Source organism: Brachyhypopomus gauderio, chromosome 4 (genome assembly GCF_052324685.1).
Source record: "Brachyhypopomus gauderio isolate BG-103 chromosome 4, BGAUD_0.2, whole genome shotgun sequence".
Lineage (NCBI taxonomy): Eukaryota > Metazoa > Chordata > Actinopteri > Gymnotiformes > Hypopomidae > Brachyhypopomus > Brachyhypopomus gauderio.
Genome location: NC_135214.1, coordinates 5,081,408 through 5,100,854, shown reverse-complemented (window position 1 = coordinate 5,100,854; position 19,447 = coordinate 5,081,408). Strand labels below are relative to the sequence as shown.

The window sequence follows — 19,447 nt, the reverse complement described above, 5'->3', positions numbered from 1 at the left end:
TCCCCATTAGAAGTAAAGAGACAGCAGTGAGTGGCTGTGTAGTGAAGGTTATTTTCCCCCTTCGTTTTCGACATTTACTATCCTCCCACATTTATCAAATGGAAGAGCCACTGAAAAGTCCTCACATCGAACCGGAAAGCAATTCACTGACATCAGGAATCACTTAAAGGTAAAGCATCCTTGGGAAAAGTTTTGCTAAAAAAATTACACAGGCTATACAAAGTAATCAAGGAACAGGGAATTGTAGTGTGAACCCGTTCCACACATATCTGCATTGCCCAGTGGAAGAATGATGCAGGCTTCCATATGGAATACTTTGTAAATACAGAAATGAAATACAAAAATTTCACAAACATCAATATTTTATGAATTCATCATATAATCCAGATATTCTTCATGTGCTACTTGAGGGGCAATATAGCTTTATTCCACAGAGCAGAAAAGTTATGCATACAAATGTACAATAACCACTCCTCCTGCGAGGAAATGCTTTATCTCTTCAAAGAGTACCTAATCAAAATATCTCAGGTTGAGATATTGTGGGCATCCAGCAGATGGTTTCTTTCATCATCAGTAAAAAAAAATGTCTCTGGGTCTGATTTTTTCATCATGTTGTAAAGGTAAACATTAATAAACATGTGCCCTTCACCACCACTGACATCTTCCCCAGCAGCAAACGGGCTCCTGTTTATGACCCGTATTAAAATGTCTCCATCCAGCTGCTCTGTCCTTGCAGGGTTATGTCACATCCCTTGGAGACACTGCAGAGGGTTGGAGAGAAAGTGGGAGGAGAAGGATGGAGAGAGAGAGAGAGAGAGAGAGAGTGTTCACCCAGATGTTCTTTCTATGGCCTGTAAAAGGGTATAGCCTTAAAGTATACCACAAGGACATAGTGCTGAGAGATGGAGATTGTTTAGATAATCATGGTGGACAACCTGATGTGGACACCTTGTCTCCATCATTGCTGAGATGACACCTTGTAGGCCAACTCAAACCCAGTTTCATCATCCCAGAACAGGAGAACTCCCACATAGTCTCGCTAAAATGGATCATTACTCACAGAGGTTTTTTTTTCAGTTTATCCTTTGACATTTCTGGTGCAGCTAAATGTAATGTAAATGGGTCAATTATTTATTCATGTGGAGAAAATAGCAGTACTCTCACCCCTGACCTTCTGGGTCTGGGGAACGTGTTTTGGGCCCATGAGAGTGGGTCTTAGAAACACTACATATGACTACATATGATTGTAGGACAAATGCTTTCTAATGAATTTCTCTATGAAATGTGATGTTCACATTAACAACAACCCTCTTTTAACAAACGATGCACACAATATTCATGGTACATTTCTTTTTGGACTGCCTTGTGGTTGTTTGTTGTTGAAGCCATGCGCATTTTCTGATCCCAATGAACTATATTGCGGAGCCCTGTCTATTAAGTGACTCAACTTCAGCCCTAAAGTTAATACACAGTAAACATTTTATTTTCTGGTTTTACCCCTTCTAAGAAAACAATTTTACAGAACTGGATAACAGCTGGTATCTATAGGCAGTTATTTTTTATATTTTATCTCAAAATAGTAAATCCTGAATGCACAACTGCATGACTCAGTGAAGTGTAGCCTGCTATTGTGAAAGCGTGGAAAACCTTTTTTTATTGCGTATCCTAGACTTTATACAGCATCTGAACAAACATAAAAGAAAGAATTTTCTCATTTAAGGAGATGACTGTACTTGTGACCTCTCTTAGATTTTGTGTTTTTTCTCTGTTTGCCCTTATCATCTGTGGCCCCATTGATTGTTTCTTTGTTGTTAATAATATCATGAAAATACAAACAAGATATTTGTATTTTAATTCATCAGCACACAATTCCATAAAATCATGCTTTCTGGCAAAGTTTGAAATGGGAAGTCACCACTGTTGTTGTCTGTTGTTTATGATGAAGGAAGGGTGGTGTACCTTATTTATTTATACCTTCTAAGGCACTTTGGAAATCTAATGGTGAGCAGGTGACTGGAGAGAGTGGCTTAACATTACATATGATCTCTTTATAACCACTGCAGCAGCCACAGCGCCCCATGAGACAAGACAAGGGACTTAGACCTGACCACAAGATGATATAGTACCACTAATATGATTAAATACAGAAAGATCAAATCATAATTCAAACAAACCAATGAGAAATAAATATGGTAGATTCATTATGGTAGAGTTTTGATCTCAGTAATCAAGTTTTTAGTTGATTATATATACAAGCTTCTCTCACTGACAGCAGGTTTATGCTCATTGTTTGAGTTTCATCTGTATTTGTATATACTTCATTGTATAAATGAAAATACCAATCCCCACAAAACATTATACTGTGAGCAGAGATTCTGTAAATGATTCCCAAAAGGCACAGCAAAACTATATAATTATAATTATAAACATGTATATACATTTACAAACACAATCATATACATGTATACAAACTAGCCACCCTTAAAGTGTGTGTGTATGTGTGTACCATACCACCTTGAGCTCTGGCAATAATTGTGTATTTTATGATTTTATGAAGATAATTCTTTGAAAGGAAACAAATCAACAATATAACATCACCTTTATTAAACTTTATGTATTAGATAATGTAATTTCATGTTGATGTTTATTTAAACTTCTGATGTCACATTAAACCTAATTTTCTTCTTTGATAAATTAACTTTGCTGTGAGTAGCGTGTCTGCAATGCCCAGAGCCTCTTATTTAATTCCAGCTGTTTCTAGGGAAGAGCTCATTCTTTCCTCTCCGCTGCCCCGTGGATTGCCTGCCTGCCTCAATATAAGCCACAGCCATGGCCTTAACCAGACCAGATGACTTGTCAATCACCCTCAGGCCCAAAGGACAGAGATGATCAATATTGATCTCTGTCAAAGGATCAAAAGTGAAGGAAGGAATTAAACAATTTAATATCAGGCTTGAGGACTCACCTGCCGTTCTCACACATGGCCTCTGCCTTCTTTAGCTTCTTATTGTTCCATTCTTTGTGCTTTCCCTCTGATAAGATATTAATCTGTCCACTGATTCTATCATCTGGAGCAGAATCAACTCATTTTATAAGAGCTTGATCCTCCCTAAACCCTATAAGAGCCCCACTGAGTCCAACGGCCTCAAAGCCCATTAGATTATAGCAAAGCTGAAGGCTGCGTTTATGGGATACATCAAATATACTTTATCTATTTCCAGGAGCAAGATCAATACAATAAAACTATTGGCTGAAAGACTGGGCTCCAGATATCCACCGTAGGTATATTTCCTTCCTCACAGATAAGTGATTAATGACTTCTAGTGTGAATTTTAGTTCTCTAGACAGCAACCTTAAAACTATGATTTAACCTTACCTTGAATATCCATTGACATGGAGTGCAACATATGTCTTTGGCAACTGATACTACCTTTATGTGATGATCAAACATTGATACATTTGTAATGTAAGCTGCCATTGTTAAAATTGAGCATCTATTAATGAACGGCATCCACATTTTTCCTGCAAAGCCAATGAAACCTAATGTGAATACTAAATACAATTTCTGCAGAGTAAAACTTTAACTTTAACTACAGCAGGTGATTGATATAATCACATTAATACAGGAGGCCCCACATTCTAATTAAGAAACATATTTAGTTGTAGATTTTAGGAGATGGCAACATTTAGCTCATTAGCTAATGAGATGCTCTCTATCTAACAGGATAAAGATTTATAAAATGTAATAGATGGTGAGCCTCTCAATCAGAAAAACAAGACAAAAGAATCCTATAATAATAAATAATTAGGTTAATTTACTGCACACAAGTGGCATATTTAGCATGCCACGAATAGCGAGCACGATGAGGTAATACTTCACTGTCATTCTGAAATAAAACACAATTTGAAGACTGCAGGAAATGATAAAAAATGAGCCCAAGCATGCATAAAGCTGTGGTGTTTTAGAGAAGCACAACAACATGGCAGATTAATTCATTTTCCCCTATTGACTGAGCTTTATTGATTTATTTATTTTAACTTTTCTGGTCACCGTAGCTTATGTGTTCAAGTTTCTGATGTATTTGCACAGCAAATAAGAAAATGCTGCCTTTGAAAGAATCCATCAGTGTGTGTGTTCTAATTAAGACTGCCTATATGTATTATCCTGATCTAGATCAGATCATATTTTAGGAACAACTCATGTTCTTGCAATTTTAAGCAATTGTAGTGACCTAAACTGAGCAGTGACTTTGCCCAAGGACTCTGGCTGCCCAAGGTCTCCTGCCTGCCCGGCGCCTGCTTGGTCCGTGATGATCAGCCTCTGCAGGACCACTGTGCTCACTGCCACATCGCCAGCCCGTAAGCCCACCACACCATTGCATCATGTCATTCTCCCGCATCCCATTAGCGCCGCCCTGCTGGACATCATCTTCTCAGCCTCCACCTCACCTTCCAACTCCACCACCCACAGGAGCTAAAAAAAAAATCCCCATAAAAGTCATTGCATCATTGAAGTTAACAATAGAGAAGAGTGCTTTTCCCATCCATTGTCTGAATAATGGCCGTTCATCCATTAGACGTTCATGCGGAGACCCAGCGTTGTGCTCAGAGGGCTTGTGGCCGTTCGTTCCCCTCCCCTCTCTTCTGTTCTTTTGATCACTCTCCATACGGCTCCTGTAGGCTCCGTCAGCAGACTCTCCATCGCAGGAACGTCCATTCAGGGCTACATGGTGCGCTGGGAGATGTTTCAGGATACAGCACTGGTCTCCTGGAAATCACGCCGTAGCTGAAAGCTTCTACAGGGGACGCTAATATGACCCACCTGAACTTTCTTTCTCTGTTCCTCTTTCATATCTGTTTTTTTTTCTTCCACATTCTCACTATTCCGCCTCCATTCTCCGCGAGAAAGCACCAGGAGCAGCACTGAGAGACTACCTGTGAGAATTCTAATGATTTTCTTAAGTCAATAGCCCTGGCATCTGGACCTGTTATTCAAATGATATATCTTCCCAGCAAGATGGAACACACTCTCACAATTAGAGAAAATATGCTGATGAGAGTCGGCATGTGTCCTTAATGTCTTCTCAGTCTTTTCAGGCACGTCTAGAGTTTGCTTCTTCCTGCTACCTCCTTTTAGTTTCAGTTAAGTATAAAACAAGCTCAGTAATTAGTCAAAATAATGAGAATGGACCGGGTTTGACAAGCATATAAATTATGCATTTTCAGGGTTATCGGGACTGGTACCATGAGTTTTAGAATTCAAAGGAATCAACAAACAAAAAGGTCATGGTAAATGATGAATAGTTTATGAGATCAGCAGGTGGAACTGGTAAGCCCGGCCTAACCCATCTCTTCTTGGCTTTGGGGACTGCTTTCATGGTGTTGGGCTGGACTGTGTTAGTGGGTCTCTAAGTGTCAATCACTGAACTTTCACTGTGATTTGCCAGTAGATAAATGAAGACCATTAAGACTGATGACCATGAAGACTGGGAGAGCGTCTGGCCAATCAGAGCACGTTTAAACAAACCATGAAGCCTGGGAGAGCATCTGTCCAATCAGAGCACGTTTAAACAAACCATGAAAACTGGGAGAGCGTCTGGCCAATCAGAGCATGTTTAAACAAACCATGAAAACTGGGAGAGCGTCTGGCCAATCAGAGCATGTTTAAACAAACCATGAAAACTGGGAGAGCGTCTGGCCAATCAGAGCACATTTAAACAAACCATGTAAACAGTTTCTCCTACTATGTAGCACATTTGGGTTTCCTCTGTTCTTAACCCAATAACAGATAAATATGAACACTTGTTGTTGCTTTATTTTATTTCATCTTATAAATATATGATTTTCTAATTTTGCCTGAAACACTACATTAAATGAAAATGTATTTGCTATCTGCTCTTCAGCCCAAACTAGCTACAAGTTAAGGGTATGAGCAGTGTCTCTGTGCTTTCAGCTTTTAACAGCAACATGTTTCAGTGATTCTCTCTCTCAACCCGCTGTGCTTGGATTAGTGACAAATTGAGTTCCCCCTTCCTCATTCTCCTTGCTGCTTTCTCCTCCCTTATGTGCCCTTGTTCCCTTCATCTCCTCCCTTATTTGCCCTTGTTCCCTTCATCTCCTCCCTTATGTGGCCTTGTTCCCTTCATCTTCTCCCTTATGTGCCCTTGTTCCCTTCATCTCCTCCCTTATTTGCCCTTGTTTCCTTCATCTCCTCCCTTATTTGCCCTTGTTCCCTTCATCTTCTCCCTTATTTGCCCTTGTTCCCTTCATCTCCTCCCTTATGTGCCCTTGTTCCTTTCATCTCGTCCTTTATTTGCACTTGATCCCTTCATCTTCTCCCTTATTTGCCCTTGTTCCCTTCATCTTCTCCCTTATTTGCCCTTGTTCCCTTCATCTTCTCCCTTATTTGCCCTTGTTCCCTTCATCTCCTCCCTTATGTGCCCTTGTTCCCACCATCTCCTGCCTTATGTGCCCTTGTTCCCTTCATCTTCTCCCTTATTTGCCCTTGTTCCCTTCATTTCCTCCCTTATTTGCCCTTGTTCCCTTCATCTCCTCCCTTATGTGCCCTTGTTCCCTTCATCTTCTCCCTTATGTGCCCTTGTTCCCTTCATCTTCTTCCTTATGTGCCCTTGTTCCCTTCATCTTCTCCCTTATTTGCCCTTGTTCCCTTCATTTCCTCGCTTATTTGCCCTTGTTCCCTTCATTTCCTCGCTTATTTGCCCTTGTTCCCTTCATCTTCTCCCTTATTTGCCCTTGTTTCCTTCATCTCCTCCCTTATTTGCCCTTGTTCCCTTCATCTCCTCCCTTATGTGCCCTTGTTCCCTTCATCTTCTCCCTTATTTGCCCTTCTTCCCTTCATCTCCTCCCTTATTTGCCCTTCTTCCCTTCATCTCCTCCCTTATGTGCCCTTGTTCCCTTCATCTCCTCCCTTATGTGCCCTTGTTCCCTTCATCTCCTCCCTTATGTGCCCTTGTTCCCTTCATCTTCTCCCTTATTTGCCCTTGTTCCCTTCATCACCTCCCTTATTTGCCCTTGTTCCCTTCATCTCCTCCCTTATGTGCCCTTGTTCCCTTCATCTCCTCCCTTATTTGCCCTTGTTCCCTTCATCTCCTCCCTTATGTGCCCTTGTTCCCTTCATCTCCTCCCTTATGTGCCCTTGTTCCCACCATCTTCTCCCTTATTTGCCCTTGTTTCCTTCATTTCCTCCCTTATTTGCCCTTGTTCCCTTCATCTCCTCCCTTATGTGCCCTTGTTCCCACCATCTTCTCCCTTATTTGCCCTTGTTTCCTTCATTTCCTCCCTTATTTGCCCTTGTTCCCTTCATCTCCTCCCTTATTTGCCCTCGTTCCCTTCATCTCCTCCCTTATGTGCCCTTGTTCCCACCATCTCCTGCCTTATGTGCCCTTGTTCCCTTCATCTTCTCCCTTATTTGCCCTTGTTCCCTTCATTTCCTCCCTTATTTGCCCTTGTTCCCTTCATCTCCTCCCTTATGTGCCCTTGTTCCCTTCATCTTCTCCCTTATGTGCCCTTGTTCCCTTCATCTTCTTCCTTATGTGCCCTTGTTCCCTTCATCTTCTCCCTTATTTGCCCTTGTTCCCTTCATTTCCTCGCTTATTTGCCCTTGTTCCCTTCATTTCCTCGCTTATTTGCCCTTGTTCCCTTCATCTTCTCCCTTATTTGCCCTTGTTTCCTTCATCTCCTCCCTTATTTGCCCTTGTTCCCTTCATCTCCTCCCTTATGTGCCCTTGTTCCCTTCATCTTCTCCCTTATTTGCCCTTCTTCCCTTCATCTCCTCCCTTATTTGCCCTTCTTCCCTTCATCTCCTCCCTTATGTGCCCTTGTTCCCTTCATCTCCTCCCTTATGTGCCCTTGTTCCCTTCATCTCCTCCCTTATGTGCCCTTGTTCCCTTCATCTTCTCCCTTATTTGCCCTTGTTCCCTTCATCACCTCCCTTATTTGCCCTTGTTCCCTTCATCTCCTCCCTTATGTGCCCTTGTTCCCTTCATCTCCTCCCTTATTTGCCCTTGTTCCCTTCATCTCCTCCCTTATGTGCCCTTGTTCCCTTCATCTCCTCCCTTATGTGCCCTTGTTCCCACCATCTTCTCCCTTATTTGCCCTTGTTTCCTTCATTTCCTCCCTTATTTGCCCTTGTTCCCTTCATCTCCTCCCTTATGTGCCCTTGTTCCCACCATCTTCTCCCTTATTTGCCCTTGTTTCCTTCATTTCCTCCCTTATTTGCCCTTGTTCCCTTCATCTCCTCCCTTATTTGCCCTCGTTCCCTTCATCTCCTCCCTTATTTGCCCTTGTTCCCTTCATCTCCTCCCTTATGTGCCCTTGTTCCCTTCATCTCCTCCCTTATTTGCCCTTGTTCCCTTCATCTCCTCCCTTATGTGCCCTTGTTCCCTTCATCTCCTCCCTTATTTGCCCTTGTTCCCTTCATCTTCTCCCTTATGTGCCCTTGTTCCCTTCATCTCCTCCCTTATGTGCCCTTGTTCCCTTCATCTTCTCTCTTATTTGCCCTTGTTCCCTTCATCACCTCCCTTATTTGCCCTTGTTCCCTTCATCTCCTCCCTTATGTGCCCTTGTTCCCTTCATCTCCTCCCTTATTTGCCCTTGTTCCCTTCATCTCCTCCCTTATGTGCCCTTGTTCCCACCATCTTCTCCCTTATTTGCCCTTGTTTCCTTCATTTCCTCCCTTATTTGCCCTTGTTCCCTTCATCTCCTCCCTTATGTGCCCTTGTTCCCACCATCTTCTCCCTTATTTGCCCTTGTTTCCTTCATTTCCTCCCTTATTTGCCCTTGTTCCCTTCATCTCCTCCCTTATTTGCCCTTGTTCCCTTCATCTCCTCCCTTATTTGCCCTTGTTCCCTTCATCTCCTCTCTTATGTGCCCTTGTTCCCTTCATCACCTCCCTTATGTGCCCTTGTTCCCTTCATCTCCTCCCTTATGTGCCCTTGTTCCCACCATCTTCTCCCTTATTTGCCCTTGTTTCCTTCATTTCCTCCCTTATTTGCCCTTGTTCCCTTCATCTCCTCCCTTATGTGCCCTTGTTCCCACCATCTTCTCCCTTATTTGCCCTTGTTTCCTTCATTTCCTCCCTTATTTGCCCTTGTTCCCTTCATCTCCTCCCTTATTTGCCCTTGTTCCCTTCATCTCCTCCCTTATTTGCCCTTGTTCCCTTCATCTCCTCCCTTATGTGCCCTTGTTCCCTTCATCACCTCCCTTATGTGCCCTTGTTCCCTTCATCTCCTCCCTTATGTGCCCTTGTTCCCTTCATCTTCTCCCTTATGTGCCCTTGTTCCCTTCATCTTCTCCCTTATGTGCCCTTGTTCCCTTCATCTCCTCCCTTATGTGCCCTTGTTCCCTTCATCTCCTCCCTTATGTGCCCTTGTTCCCTTCATCTTCTCCCTTATGTGCCCTTGTTCCCTTCATCTCCTCCCTTATGTGCCCTTGTTCCCTTCATCACCTCCCTTATGTGCCCTTGTTCCCTTCATCTACTCCCTTATGTGCCCTTGTTCCCTTCATCTTCTCCCTTATGTGCCCTTGTTCCCTTCATCTTCTCCCTTATGTGCCCTTGTTCCCTTCATCTCCTCCCTTATGTGCCCTTGTTCCCTTCATCTCCTCCCTTATGTGCCCTTGTTCCCTTCATCTACTCCCTTATTTGCCCTTGTTCCCTTCATCACCTCCCTTATTTGCCCTTGTTCCCACCATCTCCTCCCTTATGTGCCCTTGTTCCCTTCATCTCCTCCCTTATGTGCCCTTGTTCCCTTCATCTCCTCCCTTATGTGCCCTTGTTCCCTTCATTCCCTCTCTCCCTGCTGTATGATCATTGATATTTTGGAAAAAGGCCCCCTGCGAGAAGTATAAAATGTATTTTCTGTAATGCAATCTGGAATTATGGGGATACCATTTTCAATCTTATTTGTGCACAAACTAATAACATAGGCTTTAGCTGGAAACCAATCTCTTGCTTGCAAAGTGGAAAATACTGCCTTTGAAAGAATCTATCATTGTGTAAGTGTCGGTGTGTGTGTGTGTGTGTGTGTGTGTGTGTGTGTGTGTGTGTGGGTTTAGGTTGCCTGTCTGTGTTGTGATAGACAGAGCGAGGAGAGTGGTACATCTAGCCTCTCTTTACTTGGTGTTATAGACTCTGGAGCGAGGAGTTTGGCTGTCATCTTAGCATGGGGTTTCTGCTTTGTGTTGATGTGTGTGATGTTTTGCAGAGCTGTGCAGTGCACTGTTGCCCAACACGTGACTGTTTGCTGTCTATGATATTGATTATCAATTGCAACCCTCTCTCTAGCCCACTGAAACTAATCTAAAACTCGAAAACGAAGGAGAGAAAGTAGGAAAGAGGGAGAAAGACAGAGAGAGAAAAGAGTAATTAAGTGAATCATACTAGCATAATTTTATAATAACAAGTAACTGTGCATCTGTGATCACTTAAGTTCCAAACAGCACAGTGTGAGACTTTATAGGTGACTTTTACTTTGGAAATTCGTCGGGCTGGAATAGGGAAGTGAGAGTGGAGGTGTTTGATTAAACCAGTGAGTTGTTAATAAACTTATCATCAGTGCTGCTTTTAGCCCAGCAGCATAACTAATGAACATCTCCATCAGTCTCATGCCCTCCCAGAAGCCCCTGTCAGCAGCAGTCTGGGCTTTAATGGGGTTTAATGGAGCCTCTCCATTCCGTCAGGCTGTGCTTATCCCATAGCGACACAAAACAGTGGTCAATATGTCTGCACATAGAATCTGTCATGCTTTGCATTCATATGTGATCTTTTGCCCCCAGCTGAAGAAGAGTTTTATTGGACATCAGGAGAATAAGTCCTAAACTGATGCGGAAGTTTGTAGCTTTTCAAAAACCCTCCCTGGTTTGTAATCTCTGGTACTGCCTTCTTTGATGGAACCGAGCATGATTATCTTGGGTGAGCGTGATGTATTGTAATATTGACTGAACCCTACAGGAAGAGCGCCTTCCACTCAGAGCAGCACAACTCAAACCCACAACTCAAACAGCACAACTCAAACCCGTGACCCTTGACCTCTGGCCTATAACCTCGCACACCGACAAGGGGCAGCCCTGCTGTGGCAGGGGGGAGCTAGTCTGCTGCCAGGCTGTCCTGGCTGGACCTGAGGAAGCTTGATCTCAGCTGCGGCAGCATGATGGTGGGGTCTGTGGGGAGCTGGCACTGAAGAGTGTTTGTGTATTAATATTGCTGACAAACCCCATTCTTATGCTAATGCCAAGATCCATTTGGGCTCTTTGAAAACACTTTGGATTGCTCGTTGGATGAATACATCCTGCATGCAAGTGAATGAGGAGCAAAATACTGAGAGTGGCACTTTTCCTATAACTGTCATCTTGTCCAAAACCAGAAAATTAGCTGGGCTGGGTTTTTTCACTGCATTTTCCCCTCTACAAAGAACATTTATCCTGTGAAAAGTGTCACTGAGAAGTGGATCTATTGGGCTACTTTTTCTTGACATCGGGTTAGCTTGACAGCAGAAGATGGAGTGGATGTTTGTGCTGAGATTTTCTATGATTGTGTATTTGGAATGTTTTCCTAGGGTATACTTTTAGAGAGAGTGAAACGGACTTGAAGCCAGAAAGAATAGGGAGAGAAAAGAAAGATGAGGGAGAGAGAGAGAGAGAGAGAGAGAGAGAGAGAGAGAGAGAGAGGAGAAGAAAGAAAAGACAGCAAGTATAAGTGAGAAAATATGCATTTATGGACTCTGGGTACTATTTTTCCTGTCCCCTTGTCCAACTGTGTCCAACTATGAACCGACCTGTATGTTTAATCACTGCTCATCCTTGGCAGTGGTCATTATAGTGGAGCTGATACACAGCGGAGCTCTGTACGCTGAGAGATGTGCAGGTCTCTGTGCAGTCTTGTGATTGATAGGTGGGCTGAATACCTGCCGTCCATCAAATGGCCACCGGGTGTTTGTGCTGGAGCGCAAATAACCCTCCAAATAGGGACATGGATTGTAACTGCAATGCTGCTCCATCTGTGAGGGATTGTTCTGGGGGGGGGTGTTTTTGAAACCGGAGTCATTAGCTGTCGGAGAAAGTGTACACTTGACTTACTTCGACGCGCAGTGAGTATCTCAGGAGAGCTGTGTCCAGGTGACTGTGAGAAGGGGTCACCTTCACAGAGCAGGTATTGATCTACCTGTGTTCCTATTTGTGTTGTCAAGGTGAGTCGGGGACAAGAGCGCTCTGTAGTATAGATTTGGAGGAGTACACTGGGTCCCTAAAGGTAGTTTTCTCCCACAGATACGAATACTTTTAATAATGAGTGACACTGTGGGAGAGCTAGTTACAAACACACAGGTGAGATGTTGCAGGGCTTGCATAGTTATCATTCGGTTCTTGCATCTTTTTGCAGCACGTCTTTTCAATTCATGAATTCACCTGTTTATATATGAAACTGAAATTTAAACAAATACTCATTGCTGACTTTGAGAAGATTAGATAATTTAATTCTTAGGATTAATTAAGATTAATTAAGAGTATTTTATTATTATTAGCATTATCCTTATTATTATTACTATTATTATATATATACTTTTAAGAGTTATGGTACACTGGAGAATGAGAAATTGGTGTTCGTGGAAGGGGTCAGGGGTCATGCGATCAGCCAGTCAGAGGAACGAAGAGGCCGTGACGTAACTCGTGATTCCTTATATGGGAGCTGCCTCCATGGAAATGCCACAGAGGAGACATCTTAATATTCATAATTCTGTTAGAACCAGGCAGATTGAATTCTTGAGGGCTTGTAGACACTGAGAGATTCATGGAAGCAATCGACAGATGGTGGTGAGATAAAACCGTTGCAGATGAAAACGCAGATTCAGAGCCGGGCCGTCTGGCGTGATCCAACAGACCGAAACAGATGAGTTCTAAGTGTAAAAGCAAAGTAGTCATTCTGTAACTGCAGCCCGTGGGGCAACTCCCAGGACATCTGATGAAAACATGCTCACGTCTATGAGACATGGCAGCATATATGGGAAAATGCAGACAACGAAATGGCGAATGTTGTCAACAAGCAAATGAGTTTTGTGCACAATATGTTGTGCGCAACATGTTCTAGGTGTGTCTGGATAGTATGACTACAAGAAATCAGCAAGTTATCTGATATGCTAAAGCCTAACAGAACAATTGTACTGCATAATGCAATTTTAAAAGCCTTTCTTCAGATGCATTCATTAGCTACAAATTTTCCCAGATCATTAAAAAAATTGGTTCCTTTTTGCCCGGATTGTTTTGTGTTGTGTGAATTGGGTCTGCGGTTATTCTTTTGATGCCTCTATCTGGGAGCTCTCTCAAAAAGCCTTTGTTGTCTCCATTTGCGGAGGCAGAGGCTGACTTATGTGTCTCAGAAATTGCCTTGATGCACATCCTTCCAATGAAAGTCATGCCATGAAATAGCATCTCATTTAGACTTACAGACTCAGCACAGCATAAACTTGTGTTGTCAGAGAGAGTCTCACTCAGGCTTGTGTTTCTCAAAGACACTGAGGCATTTTTCAAGTTTTTCAGATGACACATGTGCTGCCAGTGGTTGTTGACATAGTCATTTGGCCTTGTGATTCTCTCTCTCTCTCCATCCACTATTTCTCTCACATTTCTCTCTCTCCCCATCTGTCTCTCTCTCTCTCTCTCTCTCTCTCTCTGTCTAGCTGTCTACATAGTCTACAGGGCCTTTCAGGGAGAGATGTACATCTTGTGCAGACCTGCATTTTCTACAAAAAAAAAAACCGAAAATGTTTAGGCCACTCCATGCTTTCTTCACCACTCCATCCACTAAACTGTATAAATCTCCAAACAAATCATATGTTTCCTTACCATAGATCTAACCTAAACATAAGCTCCTTTAAGCTTTTGTTATTTACTAGCGCAGTGTAAAGCATCAGTAATGAGGTTTCTGCAACATATTTTTGAATAATCTGAGGTCTACCTTGGAGAATTATAAAGAGGAGGTGGTGTTAGGTCAGTTCTGCAGTGTAATATGCAGTAATAAGCATAATTTGAGTTAATGAGGCACCAAACTCAGAATGGCTCATTTCTGGGAGGATACACACATAAACATGTATTCAAATAATTATGAATCTGCATTTTATAACCCCCAATTAGCCTTCCCACTGCTGATAAATATAACAGCTGTACGAATGGAACACTGTGGGCTTGACTTTGGATATACACTCACACAAAAGCTATATAACATATATACTGTGATGCCAAGCTCAGACTTGTGGCACCACCTGTGATCCCTTCTTCCATTTCAGGACCTTGGAGAAGGACACTTCAGCACCTTGGCAGAGGACAGCACCTTGAGCGCCAAGAATTTTGCAAGAAGGATCAAGAACCCATGGCCCACTCCAGCCCCACCCACTTCAGCCACGGCCACACCCACTCCAGCCCCACCTACTTCAGTCACACCAACTCCAGCTCCAACCTGATGGATTTTTAAAGCCAAAGTTAGGATTTTTTTTTCATGTCTTATGGTTGTTTTAATGTTTCATGGTTCTAGGGTTCACCATAACAGTAGATGTTCTTCATCTACTGTGCATACACATACACACACACACACACACACACACACACACACACACACACACACACACACACACACGCACACACACACACGCACACACTCTCTCTCTCTCTCTCACACACACACACACACACACACACACACACACACACACACATATATATATATATATATATATATATATATATATATATATATATATATATATATATATATATATATAAGTGATTGAATAGGGTTCACTCTTCAAAGAGTGATTGAATAGGGGTCCCCTGATTGAATAGGGGATGAGGTTGCCATTTATTACTGGTTCTTGACCATGAACTTTAGCTATAAAAAACTTTCCCTTCAGTGACCCCTTTCTGTACCCTTTGAAAAACCTTTTAGTAAAACCATTGAAGGGTTCAGAAAATCACTTTTGTTTTGAAGTTCCTGACTGTGATTTAACTGTGATTTATTCTCTCCTTCACAGGGACAAACAGGAGTCAAAAAGTCATCCATTGCAAAGATTTCCTACTTATGAAATTTATCATGCAATCCTCTCTGCGTGACTTGTAAAGTCAAATTAAAAAATGTCCCTCTGGTAATTCAATTAAAGTGTGTTTAAGGTGAACTTGAACAGATTTCAGCCCCATGATGCTTAGAAGGCAATGCATACACGATGGCTGTCTCCACGCAGCCAGCCCAAGGCCTGTCTGTTGGAGATTTTTAGGGGGTGGGAGTTGTAGTTGGGGTACAAATGCTGGAACACACACACCCATTTTGAAAGCCAGCAAATATGGCTGTGCAGTGTCATCTTTGAGAGGGTGGTTCCTGCGTCCTGCACCTAACCCAGCGTGTTGCCGCGTATGTAACACTTCTCCTGCTGTCAGCTCTCCGCTGTACTGTGCTGCTCTCTGTCAGAAGCTGTTGAGGCATCACCATAACGCTGTTGGGTTGCTGAAGTCAGCTTTAGTTACACATGACATATGAGAAGACTGGGCTGACTGCTGGATGCCTCAGTTTTAGCCAAGCGGGACTTAGCATTTTAAAAGCGGTTTTCTTATTTTAGCCCAGAGTGGAGATTCGACTGCTCGGCTTAATATTTTATGCAGTGTAAGATGATCAGTGGTATTCTAACTTCGTTGGCGTGTAGGCATCCCATACATTTGATTGCATGTGAGTGATGATGATGATGATGATGTGAAACATGACCTACTCAAGGTGTGCAGACACTGTGTTCTCCCCAGTGTTACTGAGCTGACACTGACACTGTGTTCTCCCCTGTTACTGAGCTGACACTGACACTGTGTTCTCCCCAGTTACTGAGCTGACACTGACACTGTGTTCTCCCCAGTGTTACTGAGCTGACACTGACACTGTGTTCTCCCGTTACTGAGCAGACACTGACACTGTGTTCTCCCCAGTGTTACTGCGCAGACACTGACACTGTGTTCTCCCCAGTGTTACTGCGCAGACACTGACACTGTGTTCTCCCCAGTGTTACTGCGCTGACACTGACACTGTGTTCTCCCCAGTGTTACTGAGCTGACACTGACACTGTGTTCTCCCCAGTGTTACTGCACTGACACTGACACTGTGTTCTCCCCAGTGTTACTGAGCTGACACTGACACTGTGTTCTCCCCATGATACTGCGCAGACACTTACACTGTGTTCTCCCCAGTGTTACTGCGCTGACACTGACACTGTGTTCTCCCCATGATACTGCGCAGACACTGACACTGTGTTCTCCCCAGTTACTGAGCTGACACTGACACTGTGTTCTCCCCAGTGTTACTGCGCTGACACTGACACTGTGTTCTCCCCTGTTACTGAGCTGACACTGACACTGTGTTCTCCCCATGATACTGCGCTGGCACTGACACTGTGTTCTCCCCTGTTACTGAGCTGACACTGACACTGTGTTCAACGCTGCATTACTGAGCTGACACTGACACAGTGTTCTACCCTGTGTTACTGCGCTGACACGGACACTGTGTTCGACCCTGTGATACTGCGCTGACACTGACACTGTGTTCTCCCCTGTTACTGAGCTGACACTGACACTGTGTTCAACGCTGCATTACTGAGCTGACACTGACACTGTGTTCTACCCTGTGTTACTGCACTGACACTGACACTGTGTGGACACAATCCTCTCTCCAGTGACCCTGTACTGACCCTTTGTTGACCCTGTGCTCTCCCTGGCACACATGTAACATCCAGCTTGGTTAAATGACATTTGATAGTTCAGAATGACAATTTTCTGCTCATTCCTAAGCCCTCCCACCAGACACGTCAAGCAAACATGAAATAGCCAGTTAACCACATTTCCATTTTCAACATTTGTGGCCTCCCCAGCTCATTTACAATATCCTAATCATTTGGCATCTCATTGTCCATCTTAATGGGCCAGTTTTTTTGCAGCTTTTTTCACTAGATTTTTCTGTGTCTAGAACTGACTATTGAGGTGATGAGAACATGATATAAATGCATGTTATTATGAAAATGTGAATTTCTGAAATACCAGTTAAATAAAGGCTTGATCATTTCATGTATTGAAGTCAAAAGTTATGAATGCATTTAAATAAAAGGCATTTTTTAAATTTTAGGTAAAAAAAGGATTAATCAGACAGGTCCCGATTCTTCTAAACATGCTTCAGTTAAAGAGGTCAGTTTATTCAACTGTTATTCGTACCCTGTCAACACTTCACAGTCGTACCGTCAACACTTCACAATCATACTGTCAACACCTCACAATTGTACTGTCAACACCTCACAGCTGTACCCTGTCAACACCTAACAGTCGTACCCTGCCAACACCCCACAGTCGTACCGTTAACACCTCACAGTGGTGCCTCGTTCCAGTACCTGCTTCCTACTATAATAAACCTGCATTTCAACTTGCCCTAAAGTAAAACTAATAAGATTGATTTTCTTTTTTTTTTACAGTATGAAAACCAGAGAGAGAGAGAGAGAGAGAGAGAGAGAGAGAGAGAGAGAGCGAGAGAGAGAGAGAGAGAGAGAGAAATAAGAGAAAATGATGAGTAGTACCATGAGAAGGGGCAGACTGAATGTGCTGTTTAACTGTGTGGGAAAAGCTGTGCACAGGCTTCATTATGCTCTGAGCTGTAAATCCACTGAGGGAGTTAATTCAATCTGAAGCACCATATAAAAGCATCATTTACAGCAGCTCTAACATCTGGTCCCGTAGAATAGCGCAGCCCACGTGCGAAGCACTGCAAGACAACCACCGACTGGCAGGGAAACACATTAAAGCACAAAGGACGCACTTTTAAAACCACATTCTAGGACCCGAGGACAATTGAGAACTTTCACTGTTCAGTTAAATTTTTTTAGACACCCACTGCCCTTGTGAGCAATGTACTGTAGATGAGATTTTACTTTATTATTTATTAATGACTTTTGCTTTGGTGATTAGATACCAATTAAGTTAGGCCTAACTAATTAAGACTCAATATTTCAAGATTTTAGGATTTTACTAAAAACATGATGGTGAAACTTGAAACAACAGCATCTTGATTATTAGACAAATATCTTTACTGTTGAGCTAGCCCATTCACCCTGAGATCTTTCCCCTGGAGATGCCATATGATCTAAGTCTTGCTCTCCAACACTCTATGGTTCCTCTGGGTTGGACTTGGGAGCATCCAGCTCTCATTCCTTGCGAATGTCCGTGTATTTGATCCTGGCCTCTTGGCACTGTCTCTCAGTGTTTGCTCGCCTCCTAGCACCCTGCATTCTGCTACTAGATGCTGGATTGTCTCCACGGCTCATGTGTGTGGCCTGTGTCTTGCATTTTGATTCTGACCCAGCTCCATGCTTGGTGCCACCATGATCGGCTCTTGCTGTGTTCCTCAGACCTGCCTTCTGCTGTCGTGGATGGGATGGGGGCCACCTGTGTTACCTGCTGATGGGACATTTCATAGAGTGATGAGAAGCACACAAGGTTTCCAGAGAAACAGGATGTTTTGGACAGAGGCGTTTCATCAGCTGTGCAGGTAAAGTGCTTCCACACACACACACACACGGGCCCTTTATTAGCTACTGTGCTTAAAGTGCTTTAAAGTGCTCACTTTATATTTGAAAAAATACAATATAATATTCATTGTATCAGGTTGTAAATTTCCGTGAGTGTAAAACTGCAGTCCAACTCCTTGTCTCCACATCTTCTCAGCACGATCTAGATGCGAAAGCAGACAGAGACATAAACATCACCGCAGTAATCAGCATCTCCATTTCATCGGGTTGGGCTTAAGCTTTAAATGTTGAAATATAGCCTGGAACCAACCGGAACAAATTCAATGTTCTTTATTATTCTGTTTAAAATAAGAAATGCTTTTCAGTTTTGTAGCTGATTGTAACCTATTGCCTTTTGTTTTTGCTTTTTTTATCAGCCCTATATACAAATGTGACTTGAGATATGAGAGCATGATGTTCACTGGGTATATTTCACATTTTACTGCGACTTTTGTCATTATATATATATATATATATATATATATATATATATATATATATATATATATATATATATATATATATATATATATATATATGGGGCAACAATATGAACAATATGAAAACATTATGAAGGAAGGCAACTAATGTTCTGCTTGCTGCTTTGCACATTAAGATATTATTTTACACTGTGTGTCTATTATTTTACACTGTGTGTCTATTATTTTACACTGTGTGTCTATTATTTTACACTGTGTGTCTCCAGCTTGCGAGCCAGTGATGTTTTCATCCTTGTTCCTAAGCACAATTCATGTGTACGTGTGCGACCGGAACTGATGTTTCCAAGGTTACCTCATGCTGTACATACACTGCGTTTCTCAGACAGCCATGTGAAAGGGAGACTGAGCAAATGACGCCACCCC

General features: G+C 42.7%; 2 long non-coding RNA genes across 2 annotated transcripts in view; both read left to right on the top strand.

Moving 5' to 3' along the window:
* The window catches only part of LOC143511946 (uncharacterized), a 36,083-nt gene extending 21,450 nt beyond the window's left edge, over positions 1–14,633 (top strand). The window contains exon 3 of the long non-coding RNA XR_013130307.1: positions 14,295–14,633. This is a non-coding gene — a long non-coding RNA (uncharacterized LOC143511946). The remainder of the gene's footprint in view (positions 1–14,294) is intronic.
* Positions 14,634–15,016: 383 nt separating this feature from the next.
* LOC143511945 (uncharacterized) lies at positions 15,017–19,014 on the top strand. The gene is made up of 3 exons (XR_013130306.1): positions 15,017–17,214; positions 18,426–18,565; positions 18,742–19,014. It is a non-coding gene; the product is annotated as an uncharacterized LOC143511945 (long non-coding RNA).
* The last annotated feature ends 433 nt before the right edge of the window (positions 19,015–19,447 follow it).